Below are 27,239 nucleotides of genomic sequence, written 5' to 3' on the forward strand. Positions count from 1 at the left end.
ATTCCCTTGTCCTCTGTATTTAAAATTTGCACATCTCAGCACACCTACCCCTCTACAGAAAAGGCCTACAGCAGTATATTGGCATGTGTACTTCACTTTTGAGAGCTAAGCCAAAGACAACGTTAAAGAAGAGGCCCAAATTAACATCTCCTTTCACCTTCCCCTCCTCCGTTTGAAGCAGTATATGGCAGTGGCTGCCATTTCAGACATCTGCTGAAAATGATGCATTACAACTGGGGGAAAATTAAGTCTGTTTTCAGAAGTCTGAAAATGGATACATTAAACTGGGTACCTGAAACCCTGTTCACTTTTTTATAAATAAAGAAAAGAAGCTGAAAGGTATTGCAGGGCATGACATATAGATTAAAATCCAACAAGTGTATACACTATGAGGGTATAATATCAGTTAAACCTGAACTAGTTCTATCACTGTCTCGCCTGTCCAACGGTAGCTGGTGTGTGGTGAGAACACTGGCACCATTGTACGATGGCTGCCGTCACATCATCCAAGTGCACACTGATGGTGGTTGAGGAGAGACCCCCTCATATGATTGTAATGCACTTTGGGTGCACAGCAATACATAATAAACGTGTTATTTAAAATCCATCATTCATTCATTCATTTTTAAAAAAATTGATCCAATTTATGTAGCCACTTGTGTCATGGAAACTACTGTAGGTGGCTATGAATGAATGTAATCCACCATGGCTGCAGTGAAGAAGTGTGGTCCCACATCTGTTTCACAGTCCACAAAACCAAAAATATTTTTGTTTTTGTTGCCCTTTTTAAATTTAATTTTAATCCAACTCTTTGTGTGAAGCTGTCATTTTAGTTTTTATTAGTTTTAGTCACGTTTTTAGTCTAGTCTAGTTTTAGTCGATGAAAACTGATGACATTTTAGTCTAGTTTTAGTCAATGAAAACTGATGACATTTAGTCTAGTTTTAGTCAATGAAAATGATATTTTAGTCTCTTTTTAGTAATGCAATTCTGTTTAACCCAGTCAATCTAGTACAAGTACATAGAAGTATAGACGAAACCAAAAATTTTTTTTAGCCAAACCCATTTCAAACAAGGTTATCTTATTATATTATTGTTCCCTTATAGACTCAAGAATACTTCCATTCCAGACACGGAAGGCACTCTGATTTGAATTTGCAACATTTATTTTACCAACCAAACATGTTAGAAGTACACACACATAAATTTAAATTAAAAACAATAAATAAAATGTAAAAAAAAAATCTGCAAATTTTTCTCCGAAAGACGAACCCCGGCTGGCCGGCCATCGGTCCCTTTCTCTGTGTCAAGGTTGATTTATACTCGACGTGTCCACAATTTCGCTTGGGTGAGCGCAGAAAATATGACGTCATCGCAGTGTTGCCAGAATGGTTCGCTTTGAGTGCACGCGAACTAATTTCGCATGGCAGAGTGTACAGCATTTTTTGTGACTTTACACATAGCTCCGCATCCGAACATGCACGTCTATGCTGGCGTTTGTGTGAAACAAAGGCAGTTTAATGTGAAGTTCAAAACTCCATCAGGTGCTTTTTGACGGAAAACGTTTTTTTGGAAAAAAAAAATGTTTGCATAGTTTGTCCAAGGCTTCTTATTTGAAGTATGTTTTATTTTTATTGTATAAAATAGAATAAGAATTAATTTAGATATAAATTATACACTATTTGCTTAAAGTTGTCTTGTGTTTGATGCAAAATACAGCCAAAAGTTTAATATTGTTTAAAGTTTGTACATAAAGAAATTATTAATTCATCAACTCTTTCATCACAAGACTTGTACTGGTCAAATGACAACTTCTCACCAGCGATTCCCGACGGTTTTAGAGGACAATTACTCTTCGTCACTCCCCTGTCGTTTCAAAGAATAGTACAATGGCGAACGCGACAAGTATAAAAGCTTCATCCTTTTGGGAAGGTGCTGCAGTCAGCAGAGCCAGCTGAAAGTATAAATCCCTCTTAACTTTGTTTGTTGTAGTCTTCTAAATAATGCTGCGAGTTGGGATTGAGGAAGTGACGTCAGTCACGTCTGCGCAGTGAGACATAGGAAACAGAAATACTTCAACTTCAACTTTATTTATTTATAAAGCACTTTTAGGACCACTATATGGAAACCAAAGTGCTGTACAAGAAGACTAAAAAAATAGATAAAAATAAGAATAAAATCAAGCATAAAACATTATAAACATACCACAACAACAACAAAGAACAAATTACAAAACATTATCAAATGCTAATGAAAACAAATGAGTTTTAAGCACACTCTGAAATACAGGAAGTGTAGGAGAAGATTTTACAGACAAATGTAGCATATATAAGTGCTGCAATTATAAATAAAAATAGTGGACCAGTATCAGAAGAGTCTAGTTTGGCTCAAGGAGGAGAGCTCCATCTCTCTCATAACATGTTCGTCTATCGGATCAAGTAGAGGATTTCCAGGCTCTTCTAACTCAGCCTCTTCCACAGGAGTTCCTACCTCACAGCTGGACAGATGAATCTTCACCAATGGTTGGCCAGGACTCTTCAACTTCAGGTAAGTGGGTTTCAAGTGAGATTGCAATTGAAGATCTTGTTGCAGGGCTTTGTGGAGAAGGTAAAACAGAATCAGTGTCACTTGTGGCTGTCGGTAAGGCAGACCCCACAATGTCACAGGTCGTTGGATCATGTTCACCTCCACTCACTCTTTCCACACTGAACTTCATTGGGAACTGAGCAAAACTCCCAAGGATGGTAAGTTCAGCATCCGTTGTATCCTCATCCTCAAAGATATCAACTTGGTCAGTACGGTTGCGACTCTGGCTAAGAGTATGGGGTTTTTGAGCAGTAAGATCTTCTGGAAAATCCTCTGTAACAGAAGCCGATAGGAAGCCACAGGGCAAGAGCAGATCACGATGGAGCGTATGGTTAGGTCCCTCCCTGGTCTCTGGTCTCACAATGTAAACTGGAAGATCCCCAGCACATTTTACAACCACATACACCTCTTGTTCCCACTTGTCTTCGAGCTTGTGTTTTCCTCGGATTCTGACATTCTGAACAAGGACTCTGTCCCCAACATCCAAGCTTGCAGGCTTTACACGTTGATCGAACCGACTTTTGTTCCTTTTAGCTGACTTCTGAGCATTCTGGCATGTAAGCTTATAGCTCTCCTCGAGACGTGATCTTAAATCCTTCACATACTGAGAGTGCGAGGGAGATGGAGAGTCACAGACTGGCAACCCGAAAGCTTAGTCAACCGGGAGCCGTGGGGATCGTCCAAACAGGAGTTCATAAGGTGTGAACCCTGTTACCTCATTCCGCGTACAGTTATACACATGGACAAGAGGTTTAACGTACTCCCTCCACTTAGCCTTCTGCTTGCTCTCGGGAGTTCCCAGCATGTTTAACAGCGTCTGATTAAAGCACTCGACAGGGTTGCCCCTGGGATGGTATGGAGTGGTCCGAGTTTTCTTGATGCCAGCTACATCGCAGAGCTCTTTAATCAGCTTAGACTCAAAGTCTGGTCCTTGGTCAAAATGTAGGCGTTCTGGAATGCCATAGCAAACCATAAAGTCCACAGACACTTCTTCACTTCACTTGTTTTAGCTGGAGCTCAACAATCAAAGAATTGTCCCAGCATCCACGACAAAACTATGACTCCTCCCCTTTTCATGGCAGAATTCAGGACAACCTGGAGCCGTTGGAGGTAGGTAGACGGTTTCTCACCGGTATCCTGAAATGTGTCCATGAATCTAGCAAACAATTCGTCCCCATCTTGAACAGTAGCATATGCAGAGTCAAGAGTGTCTAGATACACTGTAGATGTACTGCACTCTCCTCATTCTTCACAATGTTCTCTACTACATAGCGCTGGACCTCAGGTGGATGGACATCAATGCTGGAAGTTGAATGTCTCATACCCGGCTGCATAGGATTAGATGGATCAATGCGGGGCTCAGCAACAGACCTGGGAGCAGCAGTGTCCACAAGGGAAACAGGAATGGCTGATAGAGACTGAATTGATAGCTTCACTGATGGCTCTGGCAGCGTGGGCAACTCAGTGACTGATGGATCTTCCACATGAGGCGCAGGGCAGAGCTCGGAGACCGAAAGTCCAATCTGAGACATCATTGTTTTGAGTACTTCTGTGTAATCCACCCCAGTTAATTTGGCTAAATTCTGCAAATCAGACCAAATACAACATCGTTTTAGCTTTAACAAGGTGATCTATACAAACAGAAGATAGCTCCAAAATGCAACATGTATATGTCTTTTTAGACGAGACCCATGTGTACAGCAAAATGGGATGCAGTGCTTCCAAAGCTGCACCGCTAGTAAATTCAACAACAAGCACACCATCATACTCAGATTCGGTCTCAGAAATTTCCTCAATCTTATTGACTAAACCATATTGGCTTGGAAATACAATGACTTCATTACTTCCTGGTCCAGTTATGCCCTCCAACAACACAGCATTTGGTAATTTGATACCACGTTTCAAAAACACATCCATTATTCTTACTGAACTGCAATAACCCAAATCAATAACTCAAATGCACATTAAACTCACCAATTCCTCCTGGCTGGCTCGCCAAAGTTATGTAGCATATATAAGTGCTGCAATTATAAATAAAAATAGTGGACCAGTATCAGAAGATTCTAGTTTGGCTCAAGGAGGAAAAGGTGAAGTTCAATGATACACAGAGTCAAGGCTGCAGTGCAATTGTGAATTGCATTACATATAGGACAACAAGCATTTACAATATTTGCATGTGCACATAGGAAGTATTCAGTTCAAATTTATTAATGAACATACAACAATCTTAGAATTCAGAATTCTTTAAATCATAAAAAGGTGCATGAAGCCGCAGTGGTTCACAACCCTCGAGACAGGCAGAGTCCAAGGAGTCCATGATGGAACAGTTCATAAGCTCAGTGCCGATATATAGATGTGTAAAAATATCCAAAAGTATGTGAAAATGTCTCTGAGGGTGTGTGTGCAGGTGTATCGATTAGCAGCTGCAGCGCCTCCTACCACATCGGAAGATACATGCACTCCGAAGCATCAGTTTAGGGCCTAGTGGCTCGCCATCAGTTCACAGAACCTGGCCTGTACAAAACAGGACCAATTAATACATCATTTTGGTTCCAAGCATCGCAACTATATCACCATAAACATAATACAATAAAGTCATCATATTATCATAATCAATCTCAGTTCATTCATTTCATCATGTACATTATTCAATATAAATACTGCTTATAGCAATATGAATAATTTAACAATCAGCAAGAGTACGCTTATAAATAGACAACATCAATAAATAGCTTCAAAATGCATTTCAGAATCAAAGAGTAGTTGACAACTTCATAATTCAACAACAATATTAAGATTAATTATTAATATATTAGTCATTTAAATAGGTGCAATATATATATTTATATATAGTCAGACTCCATATGATTAAAGTACAGCCAGCGCCAGCACCGGCTAACAGATCCATATACACATACAATACACTATTAGCACCGTATAACAAACAATGACAACTCACCAGTTCCCTTATCATTAAGTCACTCAACAGCAGTCAATTGAAAAGGTAGGGGCAATCTAAAAGGTTGGCACACAATATAGTTAAACCAGCAGTTTAATTAATAGAATGTTTTACCGGCTAAATGCCCACCTGCAATAGTTCAACACACCAGCTCCCGCGCACACACACACCAAACAACAGCGCGCGGCCGTATTTAAAGGAAAGTGACGCAACACTGTCTCAAGTCAACGCGAACACAGAGGGGAGCCGCAAATAAGGAGAATAAGGCAAAAACACCTGGGTTACACAGAGGAAGGTCATTCCAAAGCCTTGGAGCAGCAACAGAAAAGGCGCGATCACCTTTGCATTCTAAACGAGATCGCGGAACCATCAGATGTAATTGATCATTTGAACACAAAGACCTATTAGACTGATGCAAACTGATTAAATCTGAAATATACTCTGGTGCTAAACCATGCAAAGCTTTAAAAACATATAATAGCACTTTATAGTGAATCCTGTATCGTACAGGAAGCCAGTGTAATTTAATAAGCACAGGAGTAATATGCTCTCTCTTCTTAGTTCCCGTTTTAAACAAATACAGCCTAGCCGCTGAATTCTGAACAAGCTGCAGGCGGGGAGAGAGAGGCCTGACTCACACCCAGATACAATGCAATACAATAATCCAAACGAGATGACACAAAAGCATGCACAACTTTCTCCAAGTCCTCAAAAGAAAGGATTGACTTCAACTTAGATATAGATCTAAGATGGAAAAAAACTATTTTTAACAACGGCATTAATTTGTCGATCAAATTTGAGCTCTGAGTCAAAAATGACACCAAGGTTTTTCACTCTAGAAAGATTTTTCCAAGGAAGTAACCCCAAACAGTCAGTGACATCATCCACACATCCCTTTTTATCAAATAAAATAAACTCAGACTTATTCTCATTCAGTTGAAGAAAATTATTAGCCAACCAACACCTTACCTCATCCAAACATTCATACAGAGACTGAATGGATAAATGATCCTTGCGCTTTAATGGTAAATAAATTTGTGAGTCATCAGCATACAAATGATAATGAATGCCATGTTTTTCAAAAATTGATCCTAGAGGGAGCATATAAAGGGAGAACAAAACCGGTCCCAGGATTGAACCCTGAGGAACACCACACTTGAGAGGGGCAACAGATGTAGAGTAATTCCCTAGACTGACTGAAAAAGTCCTATCTTTTAAATATGAAGAAAACCATTCTAAGGCTAAACCCTGAATGCCAACATGGTCTCTGAGGCGATCAATGAGAATCTTATGGTCAACTGTGTCAAATGCTGCGGTAAGATCTAAAAGTAACAGAACAACACAACTTTCAGAACCAGCGCCACGAAGAATATCATTAGTGACCCTCAAAAGAGCTGACTCCGTACTATGGCCGGTTCTAAATCCTGACTGAAATCTATCCAAAATGTTGTTCTTAACCAAAAAATCATTAAGCTGTGCATACACAATCTTCTCCAGTATCTTTGAAATAAAAGGCAATTTTGAAATGGGATGAAAATTATTCATATCAGAGGAGTCTAAGCCAGCTTGTTTAAGAAGGGGCTGGATAACTGCATGTTTAAAACTTGGTGGAACAACACCTAATGTCAAGCTACTATTCATAATAGTTAAAATGCATGTACCGATAGAATGAACCACATCTTTAAATAAAAGAGAAGGAATCACATCACAGGGAGACCTAGTGGGCTTCATGTGTGCAATTATTTCTTGAGCTGTGGCAGACAGACAGGCGGTAAAAAACAAGCAATACTGCAAAATAATAATAATAACGCGACTTCCTTTGGTCAACGAAAATGAAGAGACATTTTAGCATAGTTTTTATTTTGTAAACCACATTTAGTCTCGTTTTTATTCGTCAATATTGCATTATACATTTAATTATAGTCATCATCACATGACCAGCATTTACGTTGCATCTCGTCTCGTTTTCGTCACATGATAAAGGTTCGTTGATGACAATATTTAGTCATAATTTTCATTGACTAAAGCAACACTAATGCCAAGTCATCCAAGGCTACATCCGAGCCCCACTACAGACTTTGTTTTGGTTTGGGCTGTCGCTATCTGGGAAAGAGGTGGTGATGCTTCTAAGGGCCCCAGGCTGCTTCAACCCCCTCCTCCCATCTCAAAACATGATTTCAAAACTGAGGGACCCCGCCTTGGAACACAATTTTCACCAGGGCCATCAGGTACAACCTGCATCGGGGCCAAACACATACCCCGGCTATGGCTCTGAGGGTTTCATACCTTCCAAGTGATCCAGCAAGTATGTAAATGCAGCTAATGACTGAAAAACCTGCCAGCAGGTTACTTGCTTAAGCAAATGGAAATATTACACTTTTGAAAGACATTCGCAATTTTACAGTTGCAATCAAAATTATTCAACCCCCTTGACCTGCAAGACATTTTGCTGCAGAGCAAAACTAAATTTTATGAAAACAATTTAACAAAGGCATTAATACACTATTAGAGAAGGTTTATTAATACATATTTGAGTAATTGTAAAAAGGTAAAGTTGATTTATAATGAAGAATTTCAAATTGGCTCTAAACATTCATGTTCAAAATTATCCAACTCCCAAAAGTAAAAAGTGATGCAGAGTCTTTTATCGTTTAAAACCACCAAACACTGCTTGGGGCTGCTTAGAAGCTTTTGTCACCTCTCTACTGCAATCTTGGCCCATTCCTCACATGAAAAACCTTTCAGATAACAAACAATCTGTGGCTTTCACACTGTCACTGCTTTTTTCAAATTCAACAAAATATTTTCAATGAAAATTAAATCTGGAGACTTATCCACTCAAGAACATTCTATGGCCGATCACTGAACCAATTATAAGCAGATTTGGATATATACTTTAGGATGATTGTCCTACAGGAAAATCCATTGATCATCATCTTCTGTCTTTGCACCAAAGGTATCACATTTCTTGTCAAAACTGCCTGATACTTCAAAGAATCCATGATGTCCTTCCCACAGTCATGATTTCCACTTCCTGCAACAGTAAAACACCCCCATAACAAGACTGGCTCTACTCCATGTTTGACCAAGAATATGCTCTTCTGCTCATTAGCTTTGCCTTTTTTTGGATCAGACATACTGCTGATGTCATTGGTCCAAAAAATTGTTGTTGGGTGACATCACTCCATAAAACATTCTTCCAGAACTCCACAGGTCAATCCAAATTAATTTAAGCATGTTCAAGTCGGCCTTACATGTTCTGGGTGGCATTCAGCAAGATGCCACAACATGAAGGCCATACTTGCCTTGTGCTCTTCTTATACTCTGCATTTAAATGTTTTTCCTCCTTTCACGGGTCATCTTCCAAGTCTTTGGCAGTACATTGCAGGTTTTTGCTCAGTTGCTGTGATCAAACATTTTATGATAGTGTACTTTTTCTTCAACACCCTCAAAGGTTTTATGATATAACATTTTAAGCTTAGGAATATAAGGCTACCAGCTGTATCTCTAGGAATTTTTAATGACTTGGAAATCTTCAAGTAGCATTTAATAAAACTTATTCACTATAGCTTCTCTGTAGCTTTTGTGAGAGCTCTGTTGACTTGTCATATTTGCAACTCAACTTCAGCACATAAATGGGCTAATTCTGTATAACAGCTTAAGCTAATTATGTCTTCTATAGAGTTTCTAAAGGTTTAATTGTGTTTTAAGACAAATCTTATAACTTTTAGATGCAATTTTTATAAAGTCCTGGATCTTCAGAAAAGCTTGTATTTGTAAAGTACTGCAGTATTTGGGGGGTTTACTATTTTGGATTGCAACTGTCATGAGGTGGGACAAATGTGATTGTCTGTTCTCTAAAATCTATATAAAAGGCACGTGGTTAAAAAAAAATAAAAAGTACTTTATTGTAAAAAAAATTTAATTAATCATTTGTGCACACAATTGTGAATCACTATAAATAAAAAAATGAGGAAGTATGTGAAAGAAATGTAAAAAAAAAAAAAAGAGGAAGAGAATCCTCAATAGAATTCTCTGCACATTCTCAATAGACACGTCGCAGATGGCACACCTTGGCCAAAATATGATTAACAAGAAAAAAAGCACACCATTAAGGTATACTGACATATAATATTTGATGTGTTCATGTGAAAAAAATGGTCATTTATTCCAAAGACCTGTTTAACCATAAGACATAATCACGTGACTCAATTTCTGGTGTCCCAGAGACAGGATTTTTTTTTTTTTTTGACACAATCATGAAATCCAGCTTATCTTTAAAAGTGCAATTTGATTTGGTGTGCAGATTCTAATTTATTGTTATTCTAGTCAAGTCAGGTCTGCTTTATTGTCAATTCTTCCACATGTACATACATACAGAGAATTGAAATTGCGTTACTCTCAGACACATGGTGCATACAGATAACACTAACAGTAGAGCCTAAAAAAACAGATAGATACAGATAAAATCTAAAATACAACTATACAAATAAGTGCATGTAAAAAAATAAAAAAAATAAAAAATAAAATAAAATAAAGTTAAATAAAGCAGCGCAAGGCACATGGCAGATGGAGTGCAAACCATTGAGGTGAAAAAACAGTGCAGATAAAAAGATTGTAGTGCAAAAAAAGTGCACTGCACTTTTACCCTTCTACCAGGGTACTCAAGTAACAATAATTGTTATTTAATTATTATGATTAAAACAGACCTAAAAAAAAAAAAAAAAAAAAAAAAAAAAAAAAAAAAAAAAAAAAAAAATCGAAATATCTCTCTTCAGTTATCTTGGTTTAAAACATCTTTCTTTATTCTCTGTAATTCTTTCAGACAGTTTCAGGGTGTGATTACATTCAGGACCTGTTATGCTCACACACAAACAAGTTATCTAACAAACACACAAACTGTCCCTTTTTCACAGTCATTTTGTATTGTATTAATTTCCTCTTGGGTGCGGAATGTTACAAACAAGTACAAACACGCACAGACATCTCTGACATATTGATGGTCACAGACGTACACACAGACACACCTTATTTTATAATATGTATCTAACAACACATAAGTGCAACCTGACAGATGTTACATTTACACACCCTTTCTGTATGTTACACTCTTTCTGCTGAAATTTACTAGATATTTCTAAGTGAACCATTAGTGTAAGATGTCGCAAACTGTTTATTGGGATGTTGCAAATTATTTATTAATGCAAGTGGGTATATGGCAAATACTGACTACTGAGATTTTATCTGTCAGCTATTGAAAAAGATTTATACGTGAAACTTCTAGTGTGACATAGAATGCTAACAGATCCAAAGTGACTCAAACTCTCATATATGCAAATACAGAATACTGAAAAGCATGACAAATGGATGAACTATTACAACAGCTTTTAATTGGCCTGCCAAACCACATCTATTCACCTGAATGGTTTGATGATACCTGATCTTTAAGCTTTTTGGTTGAAAGCCTGCTTAAGCTCCACCCTTTACTTTTATAGTATGTTCACTGTAATTTTTAATGACTGAGAAATCAAACCTGATATGTCACCTCTGGTTATTTATAAATCACATGTGTGCACTGCACTTTCACCATATGCTGTATTTCTTTTCTTATTAAGTAGTTTGTAATTTTTTTGCCTTTTTCTGGAATTTGACATTGTTTTATAGATTAACTGTTGGGAAGAGGCAAAATACATGTGTTTTTTGGTAAAATATGTTGTGATTCACCTTTTCTATTATTGTCATGTCCTCGAGATTACCAGGCTATAAACACTAGTGTTTAAAGTGACTATTTAGAGGAGTGGCGACAGATTCGCAAATCAGAAAGGCCACTCAAAACAAACAACTCAAATAAAATAAATAATAAAAAAAAAAAGTAATTTTTAAAGAAAGGCATCCATCCTTATACAACAGAATAGTTTCCAACCCATGTCATTCATTACTCACGTATGCGCTGTTCCTAACATAGGCAAGAATATCACATATAGGGTTTTTTGTTTGTTTGTTTTTAAAGAAAATTTTAGATGCAAAGTTTTAACAGATAATACATTATGGAATATTTCACCCAAAAGTTAAAATTGTGTCATTTATAGAATGTGGGTAAACTGTGAAAGAATGATCATCTTTTAATGATCATCAACTATTCCTTTAAACAAATTCAAAATAGTAATTACTTTTAGAGATAAAGATAATACACATAAAAATACACATAAAAAGCAATTAATTGACAAGTGGTAATAGCGTGTTAACAACAAGGTAATTTGTATTATAATATAGATTTCTATTATTTCTATTTTCTTTTTTTTTCAAATATCTCATATATAGTAGGCATATATAATTTGTTCACTGAATAATGCAAATTTTTCCAGTTTAGCTGAATACCTTTTGATATATGACATTAGTCCTGCTTCACTTAAATGTGTTACATAGAAGATTAATCTGATACAGGATTTAAATCAGAACCATTTGTGTAATGAGCAAATAAAAATGTTTGATTTGTTTACAGCTGAGTTGTAGGGTGAATTCTGGTTAAGTGTCCCAATTTTACCTGAATTCAATCGTTTAACTCAATTTAGTTGGCTCAGCAACCCCTTTTTTTACTTGACAAATTGACAATGTCAAATTTTGGGTCAATGACAAAGCCTTTTTTAATGTTACACTAGATATAGATTAGACCAGAGGTGTAAAGTTCTTTACAAGGTTGTCTGGATGGTTTTGAGGACATTTGCAATTGCTTTGGAATTTTTGATTGTTCACTACCCTAAAACTTTAAAAAGATCACAACCATCTCAGCTACTATATTGTAAGCAAATGTCTCAGGTTACGCATGTAACCATGATTCCTTGAGGGAACAAGACGCTGCATAGGAACACGCTATGGGAACGCCTTCAGCGGGACCACGCTCTGAATCACATGTGTAACCAGTCCAATGGATGGGCAAGACGTCACGAGCGAGGTGATGTAGGGAAGCATTAAAGCACATGCGGTGAAACCAAGGTCAGCTTCCAGGAGTGAAGCAAGCGCTGGCAGGGGTGCCAGAAATATGGCCCTGAGATGCAGCATCTTGTTCCCTTTGGGAACCATGCTTACATGCGTAACCTGAGACGTTCGCCTTCAGGAACTCAAGCTGTGTCGGAAAACACTATGGGAACGAGATGCACATGCCTCCAGACTTTCAAATCCCTGCCTAGTGTGGAAGAGCACAGCTAAGGCAAGAGAAAGGGAGCCAGGAGTGGCTAAAGTAGGTGGGGCCCATGTGCACCAGCACATGGCGATCTCTTGGGTCTGGGGAGGAAATGTTTCAAAGCTAGAAACACAGCCAGCATCTCCAGCCAACTCATGCGCCATGTGAGATGGTGGCCGCTCCACAGACCGCGAGCAAAGCGGCCACTATTGACCGCCCCCAACTGGTGAGAGATGCATCTGTCGCTAGCATATGTGGATACCAGGAGCCCCCAGCTACGGGCCCTGAGATAAGAACAAAGGTTTCCTCCACATGTCTAAGGCACGAAGGAAGCACAACGTGACCTTCAGCATGTGAAGCGCATTTCCCCTAGGGGAGATCCCCTTGGTCTTCAGCCACCACTGTAGGGGTCTCATGTACAGCAGGCCAAAAATAACCATGTTGGACCCACCATCAAACACACCAATCATTAAAAAAACTTCTTGGCAGTGAGTGAATGGCCTTCGTTCACCCTCTTGACTGTCGCAAGGATCGACTCGAACCAAGCAGGGAACACACGTGCCTGCATCATGGTCTTGGTCGAATCCCACACCGCACCCAGGTAAGTGGTCCTCTGTAATGGAGAAAGCATACCTTTCTTGCCGTTTAGTCTTAACCTCCAGCTCTTTCATCCATATGCTCTAATTGAGATAATATCAACCAGTTTGTCAATGTGGTTGAGTATACGGATGCCCTGGGATCACGGAGAAGCCAGAGCAGCATCCACATTCTTTGTGAAAGTATGGGGTGAGAGTGCAAGGCCAAAAGGAAGAACTCGGGAACCTCAGGAACTTTCTGTGATGAGGAAGGATGGAGACATGTGCGACTTTTAGATCGATCATGACAAACCAGCCATCAAACTACACAAGACACACCACCCTCCTCATTTCAAACATCAGAGACGATCAGCCCTATACGCTCACTACGCAAGCTGCGTAGGGCCCAGCAAATTACTCAAGGCCCCGCCTCCTCCTCGTGTCATAGCGCGTCACGTCACCGTCAATTAATGTTTACAACATCCATGACAAAATGAAGCGAAACTATCCTTCTGGTCACGAAAAGAGGAAAAAAAAACCATGAAAGTGAACTGCGGGAACAACAATCAGGTAAACTTGTCTTTTCTCCTCTCTAAGTTTGAGGTCAGCAAAGTTGTGTTTTTTCGGTCTTGCTAACCTAGCTGGGCAGGCAGGCAGTGCATCTCTTGCATCACTTTGTGCCTGACAAAAGTGAGAGTAAAATACAATTATTTATTACGTTTGATTTTATAAACGACAAAGTGCAACGGTGTTTGTTTGTTTACTGCAGCTCGGAAAAGATAACCGCGTTGCGTGTGTTATCATGCGTTCATATGCGCATGCACGAAATGAAATGCACATTTTTCAAGCAGAAATATATGTAGAGACCAGACAGACTGTACAATATATGGGCGTGAATGATGGCACTCCTACATACTTTTAAAACAAGACACTGATTATCTAGTCTCAGTCAATGTGTAGTTAAAAACTCTATAGGCCTACAACTGCACTGCACTAATTATGCAAAATGGAAAGCAATGTATTGATAATTTGACAGTGATTGACTTGATTTATAGGCTATATTGAATTTAAAATGTTGATTAGCTGGACATACTGGTCAATGTGTGGATGCACATCCCTCAGTTAATAATAACCAATAAATCAAGAATTGCTTCACCATATATATTACAAAAATAAAAAAAAAACCTTTAACATGCTATGGCAAGCCATTTTAGCTTTTATTCATTCACAGTTTATGCATTTTTGATATCAAGCATTACATTTTTTTACTATTTGCAATGTGAACATTCAAATGTTTACGCATTTGTAACATGTAACGAGTAACATGTAAGATTGTGTAAATGACTGTTTAACTAACTATGTGATATTCTTCTAAGTTTCTTCTAGAACAGTCCAAATAGACTGGTGTTGCCCATACTGATGCCGAAAATGCCCAGGCTGTAGAGAGAACCTAAGTTAATCCCAAAAGCCAAAGCTCAGAGTTATAATTTATTATTTTCTTCTTATTTATGTTTACGTTAATATTCACTTACTTAATAATATTCACTTGTTATCTAATATTCTATAGGAAATACTCTATTCAATAAATATTGTTTGTTTGAACCTCATTCTGTTCTATATTGTTGTTCTATATTGTCGACTGTTTTGTTTAAACGAGGGAGGATTGTATTGGGATCACTGAAGTGTCAGGTGTGACTGTGTGGCAATGGCAAATGGTTTTACATAGCTCACGGTGTCACGGGTCAGTTAGAGGGCCCCTTAGCAGAATTTTGCTTAGGGCCCCAGGGAGGTCAGGATCGGCACTGGTGAGCATGCTAAACTTCAGTCGGCTGACTGAGCAGTTCAAATGACGCAGATCTTAAATATGATGTAACCCTCCATCATATTTAATATCATAGCTGTAGAACCTGAAATCTACTACATGAGGAGGGATCACCTCGATGGCCTCCTTCCTCAAAAGAGTAATAGTTCTGTTCCATGACCAGAGCTGTTAAACTGAGGTGGAGCAGAACTGAACTGGATTCTATAGCCTCACTTTACAGTGTGCAGGACCCACCGAGACATGTTTGGCAGTAGTTTCCACGCTGCCAAATAGTCTACTAAGGGAATCAGTCTCTCGAGACTGACCGCTGATCTAATCAGAGCAGCTAGCTCGATGCCCTGAGGCGGCACACTGGCAGGGGACAGCATACAGCACGTAAACAGCATGCTTACTTTTTTATTTCAGATAAATAATAACCTGTTGCAAAGCGAGCCAATGCAAATAAGCAGCCCACTCAGGAACCTGGAACACAGCTAAGACCAAGCGAGGCACACACTCCCATCTCTTCAAAGTCACTTTAAAAAAGTATGTCCTTCAGAGCACATAATCAATATACATTTTGGAAATGCCAGGTATGTGATGTTCATTTATATATTTCAACATGACACATGAGCCTGCATTTATTTGATCCAAAATACAGAAAATTGCATTTGCTAAAGCAGTAATAGTGTGAAATATTTGTACTATTTAAAATAACTGCTTTCTATTTGAATATATTTCAAAATTTAATTAAAAGCTGGGAGTCAGTATATATATATATATATATATATATATATATATATATATTATATATATATATATATATATATATATATATATATATATATATATATATACATATATATATAAAAAAAAAAAAACTTTATTTAGCACACAAGTGATGATAAATACAATAATCCTGCCTAGGAAACCGGCTCTACACGAAGGTTGGAAAACCTCGCGAAGGTGTTCGGTGTCGCCCAGCCCGCAGCTTGACAGATGTCTGCCAGAGAGGCACCATGCACCAATGCCCAGGAGGAAGAAACACTCCGAGTGGAGTGGGCTCTCACCCCCAGGGGGCAAAGCTCGCCTTGGGATTGGTACGCCAAGGCAATGACTTCCACTATCGAGTGGGTCAGCCTCTGCTTGGAGACAGCCTTCCCTTTCTGATGGCCTCTAAAGCAGACAAGGAGCTGCTCAGACCTTCTGAAGCTCTGGGTGCGGTCCACGTATATGCATAGTGCTCTTACGGGACACAGCAACGGCAAGGCTGGATCTGCCTCCTCTGGGGGCAGCGCTTGCAGGTTCACCACTTGATCTCAGTAGGGAGTAGTGGGAACCTTGGGCATGTGTCCAGGCCAGGGTCTCAGGACAACGTGAGAGTAGGCCAGCCTGAACACAAGGCACTCTTCACTTACTGAAAATGCTTGGAGGTCACCGACCCTCTTGATGGAAGTGAGCGCGACCAGGAGCACTGTCTTAAGAGACAGGAACTTCAGCTCGACTGAATCAAATGGCTCAAAGGGGCCCTCTCTGGAGTCCAGCCAGGACAACAGACACATCCCAGGAGGGAATCAGGGGTGTCCTAGGAGGATTCAACCTTCTGATACCCCTCAGGAAACTAACGATCAGGTCATGCTTTCCCAAGGACTGGCTGTCCACTGCACTGTGATGTGCTGCGATAGCAATGACATACACTTTCAAGCAGTGTTGTCACTGTACCAAAATTTCAGTATGCGGTACCAATACCAGTGAAAATCCATGGTTCTCTGTACCAATTTCGGTACCAAAGCAAAACACAAAAACATGCTAATTGAACAACATTATTTTTATTATTAACGTTAAACAAAAATTAAATGTACAAAACCAATGCCATTCTTTATACTTATTTAAAATTGTTTCAAGTTTTTCCACAAGTTATAAAAGTATAAAAAAAGTAAAGAAGTTTCACGCAAAAGTTAAGTCATAGTTCTACTGCCACTGAAAAACATCTGTAAACTGTTATCGGTTTTACGGTTTGCTGGTGTGTTTCAGGATCTTCTTCAGTCTGCAGCGATAAAAAGAAAATATAATATACTTGAGTAAAGCTGAGTCTGATGGGCTGAGTCTGACCAAATGCAACATTAGATCATTGACACCAGCTAAAATATAACTTTTCAGTAAATAACAAACCTCAGCTTTTATAATAAATTTAGATAAGACATATTAAGTGTATATCAAATAGATGGAAACTGTAGTATTAAAAAAAAAAAAAACTTTACAATAAGATTTAATTTGTTAGATAACATGACCTAACAATAAAAACTAGTTATATGGCAATTATTCTTCTCAGGGTTAATTTCAGAATTTTCTAATACATAAATCACAAGTTCAATCTATTAAAATTATTTAATGCACAATGAACAAATATGAATTATCAAGTGTTTGTGTTAAAATACATTCACAAACATTAATGTTGTAAAAATATATTGTTCACTTACTGTAAGATGTTACTAGATCTAACTCGTGTTTGCAAACATGAAATAATTGTACAGTAAAGTCTATTAAAAAAAAAGTGTTCATATTTAATTTTAAATTGCTTTTAAAACCTGCTAGAGATATTCAGGCAAGAATTACAACTAACTAGAAAAAAAAAAAAAAAAAAGTTTTCTGATGGACTGATATATAACACTTAACCAAACATTTGTACATTCTCTAACGCATATTTTGGATACACATTTAAAAGCCTCTGGTGTGTAAAAAAAAAAAAAAAAAAAAAAAAAAAAAAACATTACACAAAATACCATTATGTCCTCCTGTTTTTTACAGTAATAAAAGTTATAAGGTCATTAAATAGTTAAAGAAACTTTATTCTTATGCTCATTATATTAACTTAGCATTAGCCACGCTTATGCTAACGATTAACTACGTTTGTGCTAACAGCAATGTTTGTCAATGCGACATTCAAATTAAAATATGGAATAATATTCATAAGCGAAGCTGTAAATATTAAACAAAACTCACCAAATCGCGTTTCGAGGGGTCCTCCATTAAAAAGCGCATTCTGGTGATAAAATACACATGTTTAGGCGGGGTTCACCTGGTAAAATTCGCATTCCAGGTGCTAATTATAAAGTTATTGGGGTTGTTTTTCAACCCACGAACATGAAAAACAATCCGCGGCAACAGTGTTAAAGTAGCCCAATTTCGCGGGAAAACCTAGGACTTGGCAACTCTGGAGAGGATAGTTTTCAGATAGCGCATAAAGAACCAGGTTGACCGGTGGTACCGAGTACCCGGTCAACCCGGTTCTTTATGCGCTATCTGAAAACTATCTTACTGTAACATTTTAATTGAAAACTATCCTACCGTAACATTTTAATTTTTTTAGTACTGACTTGTGTGGCGGGAAGTTAATTGGGCAAACTGTAACTCAGCTGACTACGCCACCCTGTTAACAGGGAACATTATTGTAGATCAATTACCTACTAAAAGCACACAGGAATGTGGTTTCCAAAGACAGAGGCAAGAGACGTGGATACCAAAAATACAAAATGTTTATTTCACAATAAATATGAATATTAATATCTTAAAACGTCACTATGAATGGAAGTAGAGAAGGCATACAAAACCAACAAAACAAAAGGAAACCGAGGTTAACCTAAGGCAGGTAGGCTAGCTTAATGAGTATGTGGCTACTATATTGCCAGAAGCATAACACCAAGTGCACACTTCACACCCCACACACACACACACACACACACAGTAAGGTCAAACGTGAACACACTGCACCCTTTGACAGAGTCCCACCACCGCACACAAGGGCCAACTAGCAGTCTGCCTAAAACCTCAATTCCCAGAACAAAACACAGTTAATCAAATTTAATTCTCAAAGAAAAAATAATCAAAGAAATAATAATAATAATAATAATAATAATAATAATAATAATAATAATAATACTTAGCAGTTGAATGAAATACAATGAAAACAAATAAAGACTTAAACCAACTAATCAAAACACCTGGGAAGTTGTAAAGAAATAACTGAATATTCACCCCAGTTTCATGACCAGGTGCCAATTAAATGAAAACAAACTGAAACAAATTGCAAATTCCACAGTCCAATAAGCAGAACGCAGAAAAGTTGGTCCAATGGAGAGGACCAATACCCGCGCCAACTCACGCCTCTGCGTTAGATTTCAAAACAGACATGAAACAACATAAACAAAGCAGCAGCATCAAAATACATTTGCGCGCAGGCTGCACTGAATGAGTCCTCCTTAAAACTGTTCCACCTAAAAAGGATTAAGTAGAACATTTATTCCTCGCACCAAACACCTCAAATATAAACAGGGATGGCTACACATACCTTTTTATTGTAGCTATGATCACACGTCCAGCCGCACACGCAAACAGACATCAAACCGGCAAGAAGGTATGGGAATGCAGCAGGAGTGCATTTAAAAGCAGTCGCCAAGCAACATGAGACAGTTATATGTCGGGAACTACAATTCAAAATAATGCTGGTTACCACAAGCACACCACTAATTTGTATTCGCTAGCAAGCACATACCTGCAAGACAGGAAGAGTCTAAGCCAGGAAGGGGCGGGCCTCGGGCAATGACGCACAAGAGGTGAGCACAACACGGTGCATTAAAAGTCCCCTTTTATAGAACCGTGAATGTGTATGATTGGACAACTGATGGAACAAATTTAAAGAGACACCCAAGTTCGTCCCACTACACTTGGTTCCGAAATACTGGGTCTTTTGACAACACTACTTTCAAGGTGGAGGGTGACAGCCTACCAGAGGTAGGAGTAAGTCACATATGTGCAAGTCATATGTGCACAAGTAAGTCTCAAGTCTTAACCTTCAAGTCTAAAGCAAGTCCAAGTCAATTTTTGTGAGTATCAAGCAAGTCAAGTCACTGCTTTTGTCAAGCAATTCAAGTCAAGTCGTAGCTTGGATCAAGCAAGTCACTGTCAAGTCATACAAATGTTTTATGATTTAACTAAATTTATATATTAAAATAATTTAAAACTACAGTGATTATGGACTATGGGAGTTTTATTTGCAGCAAAACAAAATTGCAATATGCATTTCTATTTAAAATGTGTCCACATACAGCTGAGTTGTTAATACAATAAAAATCTAAAATAAATAAATAAATAAAAATTAAAACTACATAGCCTAAGATGTAAATGTAACTGAAATTAGTCCAACATAAAGGCATGAAAAGTATTTAGGTACACCTGTTTCAATATGCCTCAAACATTGAAGAAAACCATGAAAAGTATTAAACAATTCACGTAAAATGGTTTCTATGCCACCAAATGGCATTCTTCAAACAGGCATCACCTTTATGGGACAAAGAACACATCATTAAAGGGATACATTAAAGAGATTAGTCCATCTGCCATCAGTGGTTCAAATGGAACGTTATGAAGTGACGAGAATACTTTTTGTACACAAAGAAAACAAAAATAACAACTTTATTCAACAAGGAGGACCTTGTACTGCCAAGTCACACATGGAGGTTCCAGAGATCTGGACACAGGTGCCAACGGTGCCCAGCCCCTGAGAAAGGAGATCCCTTCTCAAGGGGATGCGCTAAGGAGGGGCTGTCACTAGGAGCATGAGTTCCGAAAACCAGGTCCGGGTGGGCCAGTAAGGCGCAACCCATATGACCTGTTCCTCATCCTCCCTGACCTCGCACAGTGTCTGTGCGAGCAGGCTCATTGGGGGAAATGCTTACTTGCATAAAGCCCAAGGCCAGCTGTGTGCCAGTGCATCCATGCTGAGGGGGGCCTCGTTCAGGGAATAGTACAACTGGCAGTGGGAGGACTCATGGGAAGCAAACAGGTCCACCTGAGCTTCCCTGAATCGATTCCAGATCAACTGGACTGTCTGGGGATGGAGTCGCCATTCTCTGAGGAAAGTGAGCTGCACTCATGAGAGTGCGTCGACTGCACGATTGAGCTCCCCAGAATGTGGACGGCATGCAGTGACTTGAGCCGCGTCAGACTCCAGAGGAGGAGAAGGCGGGCGAGTTGAGACATACGATGTGATCGTAGACCACCCTGCCGGTTGGTGTACAAAACAGCGGCAGTGTTGTCCAAGCGGACCAACACGTGCTTGTCCAGCAGCACCGGCTGAAACTGTCGCAAGGCTAGATGCACTGCCAGCAACTACAGGCAGTTGATGTGCCAAAGCAGTTGAGGTCCTGTCCAGGACCCTTAAGCTGCCTTCCCATTGCATGTAGTGTCCCAGCTCGTGTTGGAGGCATTTGTCGTGATAATGACATGCCGGGACACTTGTTCTAAGGGCACCCTGGCCCGTAGAAAAGAAAGGTCTGACCAGGGGCTGAATAGGCCGCCACACAATGGTGTGATGGTGACACGATGTGTACCGCGGTGCCATGCCCATCTTGGGACTCAGGAGTGTAACCAGTGCGGAAGTGGTCTCATATGAAGCAATCCCAGCGGCATGACTGTGGCTGCAGAACCCCATATGCCCCAGGAGCCTCTGAAAATGTTTCAGTGGTACCACTGTCCTGCCTCTGAAGGAACTCAGGCAGGTCAGCACCGACTGGCCACACTCGCTGGTGAGATGTGCCATCCTACTCACAGAGTCTAAATCCATACCGAGATAAGAGATTCTCTGCACAGGGGAGAGCTTGCTCTTGTCTCGGCTGACCTGAAGCCCCAACTGACTGAGGTGCCGAAGCATCAGGTCCCTGTGATCGCACAACTCCTCTCGAGACTAGGCCATGATGAGCCAGTCATCGAGATAGTTGAGGATAGATCGCAGATCTAAGATAGGTCGAAGGCCACCGCTTTTCTTGGGTATGATGAAGTAAGGGCTGTAAAACCCCTTCCTCTTTTCGGGCTGGAGGGACCGGCTCGATTGCATCCTTCGCCAACAGGACAGCAAACTCCTCACGCAAGACAGAGGTGTCCCAGATTGCAACCAAAGTGTCGAGAATGCCATTGAACTTGGGAGGTCGCCGGGCGAACTGAATCGCATAGCTGAGTCGAACCGTCCGAATGAGCCAATGGGACGGGTTGGGTAAGTGCATCGCTCACTGTCAAACCACAAGCCTTGCAACTCGGGAAAAAAGGAAACTCCTCACGCAAGACAGAGGTGTCCCAGATTGCAACCGAAGTGTCGAGAATGCCTGGAGATACACGACCTCCAGAGTGGACATCGCCTTCCCAAGGGACTGCGTCATGACTTCCATCGCCAGGAAGGGCAAAGTCAGTCGCCGTGCGCAGCTACTGCATCAACCTCGGGTCAGTATTACCCTTGTGCATTTGTTAAGGCCTTGGCTTGGTGAATTTGCAGGATTGCCATGACATGCAGGGCAGAGGCAGCTTGGCCCGCAGCACTGCAAGCTTTGGCAGTGATAGCCAGCTGAGAGAGCTTACAGGCTTTTGACGGGAGACGCAGACTATTCCTCCAAGTGGCGGTGTTTTGCTGGCACAGGTGCACCTCAATCACACTTTCCTCCTGGGGAATGTCGATACACCTCCTAGCTGCGAGGGTAGTGAGGATGGAGGAACAGACGAGTGGCTTCTGGCCATAAAAGGGGCCGTCCATGACTGCGTCACTTCCCCATGTACATCCGGGAAGAAAAGGAACCAGAGCAAAACACATTTGTGAACAGCACTCTACATCGAGAACCAATTGTCCAGCTGTGAACACTCAGGGTTGGGTTGTGTATTCACCTCCAACTTGATGCTCACAGCTGCCCGGCAAGCACGGCTGTCAACTCTGGGTCCGAGTCGGCAGTGGCAACAGCACCCGAGGGGGGCAGCCCCGCCGAATCTTCATCCACAGAGGTCAACAGCCCGTCCCCGATGCTGCAATCGACATCTGATCCCCCGGCAGCACACCGAATAACACACTGGGATTGCCATAAGACAGCAGCAGAATCACCCAGCAGCCGCACAGGACAAGCGCTGCGGAAGGGGTGAGAGGTCAGAAGCTCCCACTGTCACCCTCAAATCTCCCAGAGCACTAGCCGGCAGTCCTCTGCTCGTGGCAGAGAAACCGAGACAGGTATTTACATAGATGTCTGCTCCTTTCCCTTTAAGAAAGGAGAGACGCAATCACAGCGTTGCCATGGTCATGCATGCAGTGTGGGCAAAAACCATCCAAGAACAGGTCTTCAACATGCTGAATACCCAGACACGGAAGACAATGCTCGTGGCCATTGTCAGAGGACAGGAAACGACCACATCCAGAAGGACACAGACGAAACAGCGTCTTTAAAAGGATGCAAATCATCCGTGATTTGCTCTTTTAGGAAATCTGCTCTTTTAGTTCACCCAGGGGAATTGCTGAAAGGGACACCACTGTTCGCACCACACACCACACTAACAAAAAAAGCAAGATTTGAAATTTAATGGACTAACAAAGATATAAATCAGGACAGCACTATAATAGTAACCTTTTTGAAAATGAGGAGCATATGTTTCCCATCTTTCTACGTAGGCTAGTTTTCTTTTTTTATTATTTGTGCTTTATTATTTTTATTATTTATTTTATAGTATTTATAAGCAAACTTTGAAATATTCTCACAAAATCATGAAATATAATAAAGGAGGGTTTACATTTCTTCCATTTGCATGTATAAATGTTGTATATTTTCTGACCAAAATTAAAATGTCCACTAACTCAGTGAAAAAAAGGAAATCAATATATTCTCAAAAACAGGGTATTTTCTAAAACTAAGAGATTAATATCATTATTTTTCACTGAAAGTTAGTTAAAAACATCCAAACATATCACAGCAGAAAAAAGGGTGTTCAAGAGTTCCAGGAACCAGAGTTGGGAGCGGCAACAATTTCTTCTCTGCACTCCAAGCATTCAATAATCACGTACCAGCTCCGCTCCGGGTTCAATATTTCCCGCTCCTCACTCAACTGATAAGAAATGCCGCTCAACAGCTAAAATATATTCAGTGTTTTGGAAATATCACAAAATTTTGTCCTATTAAATGAAAAATAGATACACAAAAATAGAAGAATAGTTTAATATTAAATTACTGCTTAACTCACTTGTCTGTGCAGTGAATATGAATGAATATGATAAATATGCTGTAACTTTTCCTTTTTTAAGCTGATAAATCACAGTACAGAGCATGTTGACAATTTTCTGCACTCCTGAATGTTTCTATGTGTGTGCGATCTGTATGTTATGTGAAAGCTTGTGTGTTGTGTGTGCATGCAGTGTAGCTGCACATTAGTTTAGAGCAGAGATAAGCTACCTGTACTAGTGTTGTCAAAAGACCCTGTATTTTGGTACCAAGTCGGTACTAAAAAAATTAAAATGTTATGGTACCAGGATTTCTTAAGTACCAGTGGCGCTGAGTACTCGGTCAACCCGGTTGTTGATGTGCTATCTGAAAGCTATCCTCTCCAGTGTTGCCAAATCCTAGGTTTTCCCACGAAATCGGGCTACTTTAACACTGTTGCCGCAGGTTGTTTTTTATGTTCGCAAGTTGAAAAACGCCAAACCCCAATAACTTTATTTTTACCCCATGGAATGCAAATTTTACCAGGGGAACCCCACCTAAACTGTATTTTATCACCGGAATGTGATTTTTAACGGGGGACCCCTAGAAACAGGATTGGGCGGGTTTTTCTTTTGAAAACCTGGCAACCTCTTCATAAAAGCAGTGGCCTCAAGAGGAGGAAACACATCAAACTAACAAAACACACCGATCAAGTTCAAGCAGGTAAGTTTCAATTACATTTTTAATATTAATGTTTTTAATATTAATATTAACATTTTTAATGTTTTGTTAGGCACATCAACCATAACTCCTTCAAAAACAGCCAGAAACCTTGGAGTTTTGATTGATGATCAGCTAACTTTCTCAGACCACATTGCTAAAACTGTCCGTTCCTGCAGATTTGCTTTATTCAAACATTAAGAAGATCAGGCCCTTTCTTTCCGAACATGCTGCACAACTCCTTGTTCAAGCTCTTGTTCTGTCCCAGGCTAGACTATTGCAACGCTCTCTTGGCAGGTCTTCCAGCCAGTTCTATCAAGCCTTTACAATTAATCCAGAACGCCGGCAGCAAGATAAATTTTTAATGAGCCGAAAAGAATACACGTCACACCTCTATTTATCAATTTGCACTGGCTACCAATAGCTGCTCGCATAAAATTCAAGGCATTGATGTTTGCATACAAAACCACCACGTGGCTCTGCACCCCTTTACCTAAATTCATTACTTCAGACTTATGTGCCCTCTAGAAGCTTGCGTTCTGCAAGTGAACATCGCTTGATTGTGCCCATCCCAAAGAAGCACAAAGTCACTTTTACGGACTTTTAAATTAAATGTTCCCTCCTGGTGGAATGACCTGCCCAACTCAATCCGAGCAGCTGAGTCCTTAGCCATCTTTAAGAATCGGCTTAAAACACCATCTCTTCCATCTTTATTTGACCCTCTAACTTTTTCACTCACTATTCTAATTCTATTTAAAAAAAAAAAAAAAAAAATTAACTACCTTTCTAATCTTTTTGTATTCTATCTATTTTCTTTTCATTTATTATACAATTATAAAAAAAATCTCTAACACTAGCTTGCTCTATTCTTTTTTCTATTCTATCAGTTTTCTTTTTATTTATTATATTATTTAAAAGCCCTTGCTACGTATACTGTGTTTAGGCTAACTGAGACTTGTTATAGCACTTATATATCATTGCTCTTCTGTTGTTTTTGATTGCTTCCATTGTCCTCATTTGTAAGTCGCTTTGGATAAAAGCGTCTGCTAAATGACTAAATGTAAATGTAAATGTAAATGTAATATTTGGAGCTTCTGTTATGAATATTATTCCATATTTTAATTTGAATGTCGGATTGAAATAAATATCACTGTTAGCGCAGTCGTAGTTAATCGTTAGCATACGCGTGTCTAACGAAGTTTAGGGTGAGCAAACGTGCCATTTTCCCACGACACGTCCAGGATTTCTATATTGCCTAAAATATCCACGTTTTGGTTTTGGTTTCCTGTTTTCATACTTAATGAAGGTAATAATCGTTTGACCAATAACATGCAGACATTGTACATAATCGACCAATCGTGGTGCGTGAGAAGGTGGGGTCTACAGAGAACGGTCAAAGCGATGCGTGTACATATTACTGTTCGACTTGAAGCGGCACTGAGCATACCGATCGATGTATGACATCAAAGTACCGTGAGAGCGATTCAAAAGCACAAGAAGCCGTCTGGTCTCTAGAGCTCTCACAGTACTTTTTCATACAACCATTGGTCTGCGCAGTGCAAACAAAGCCAAAACGTGGATATTTTAGGCAATATAGAAATCCTGGCCAGGACGTTTCGTGGGAAAATGGCACGTTTGGTCACCCTAACGAAGTTAATATAATGAGCATAAGAATGAAGTTTCTTTGTTAACTATTTATTGCTCCTATAACTTTTATTACTGAACAGAAAAAACAGGAGGACATAATGGTATTTACTTTTTTTTTTTTTTTTTTTTTTTTACACACCAGAGGCTTTTAAATGTGTGTCCAAAATATGCGTTAAAAAATGTAAAAATGTTTGGTTAAGTGTTTACATATCAGTCTGTCAGAAAAAGTTTATTTTTTCTTCTTCTAGTTAGTTGTAACTCTTGCCTGAATATCACTAGCATAAGAACACATTTTGGATAAAATAAAAGTACAGTCAAATTTGATCTCCTGTATAGGCTCTATTGTTCAATGATTTAATGTTTGCTATGATTTAGATCTAGTAACATCTTACAGTAAGTGAACAATATATTTTTACAACATTCATTAATGTTTGTGAATGTTATTTAATACAAACACTTGATCATTCATATTTGTTCATTGTGCATTAAATAATTTTAATAGATTGAACTTGTGATTTATGTATTAGAACATTTTTAAATTATCCCTAAGAAGAATAATTGCCATTTAACTATTTTTTATTGTTAGGTCATGTTTTCTAACAAATGAAATCTTACTGTAAAGTTTTTTTTTTTTTTAATACTACAGTTTCCATCTATTTGATATACACTTAATATGCCTTATCTAAATTTATTATAAAAGCTGAGGTCTGTTATTTACTGAAAAGTTATATTTTAGCTGGTGTCAATGATCTAATGTTGCATTTGGTCAGAC

At 39.3% G+C, this 27,239-nt stretch overlaps 1 long non-coding RNA gene and 1 pseudogene across 1 annotated transcript; both read right to left on the bottom strand.

Moving 5' to 3' along the window:
- LOC122135924 overlaps positions 1-27,239 on the bottom strand; it is a 140,364-nt pseudogene that overhangs the window by 44,889 nt on the left and 68,236 nt on the right.
- LOC109082096 lies at positions 18,760-19,810 on the bottom strand. The gene is made up of 3 exons (XR_006153787.1): positions 19,654-19,810; positions 19,450-19,585; positions 18,760-19,375 (listed from the first exon to the last, which is right to left on the bottom strand). It is a non-coding gene; the product is annotated as an uncharacterized LOC109082096 (long non-coding RNA).

Source organism: Cyprinus carpio, chromosome B1 (assembly GCF_018340385.1).
Source record: "Cyprinus carpio isolate SPL01 chromosome B1, ASM1834038v1, whole genome shotgun sequence".
NCBI lineage: Eukaryota > Metazoa > Chordata > Actinopteri > Cypriniformes > Cyprinidae > Cyprinus > Cyprinus carpio.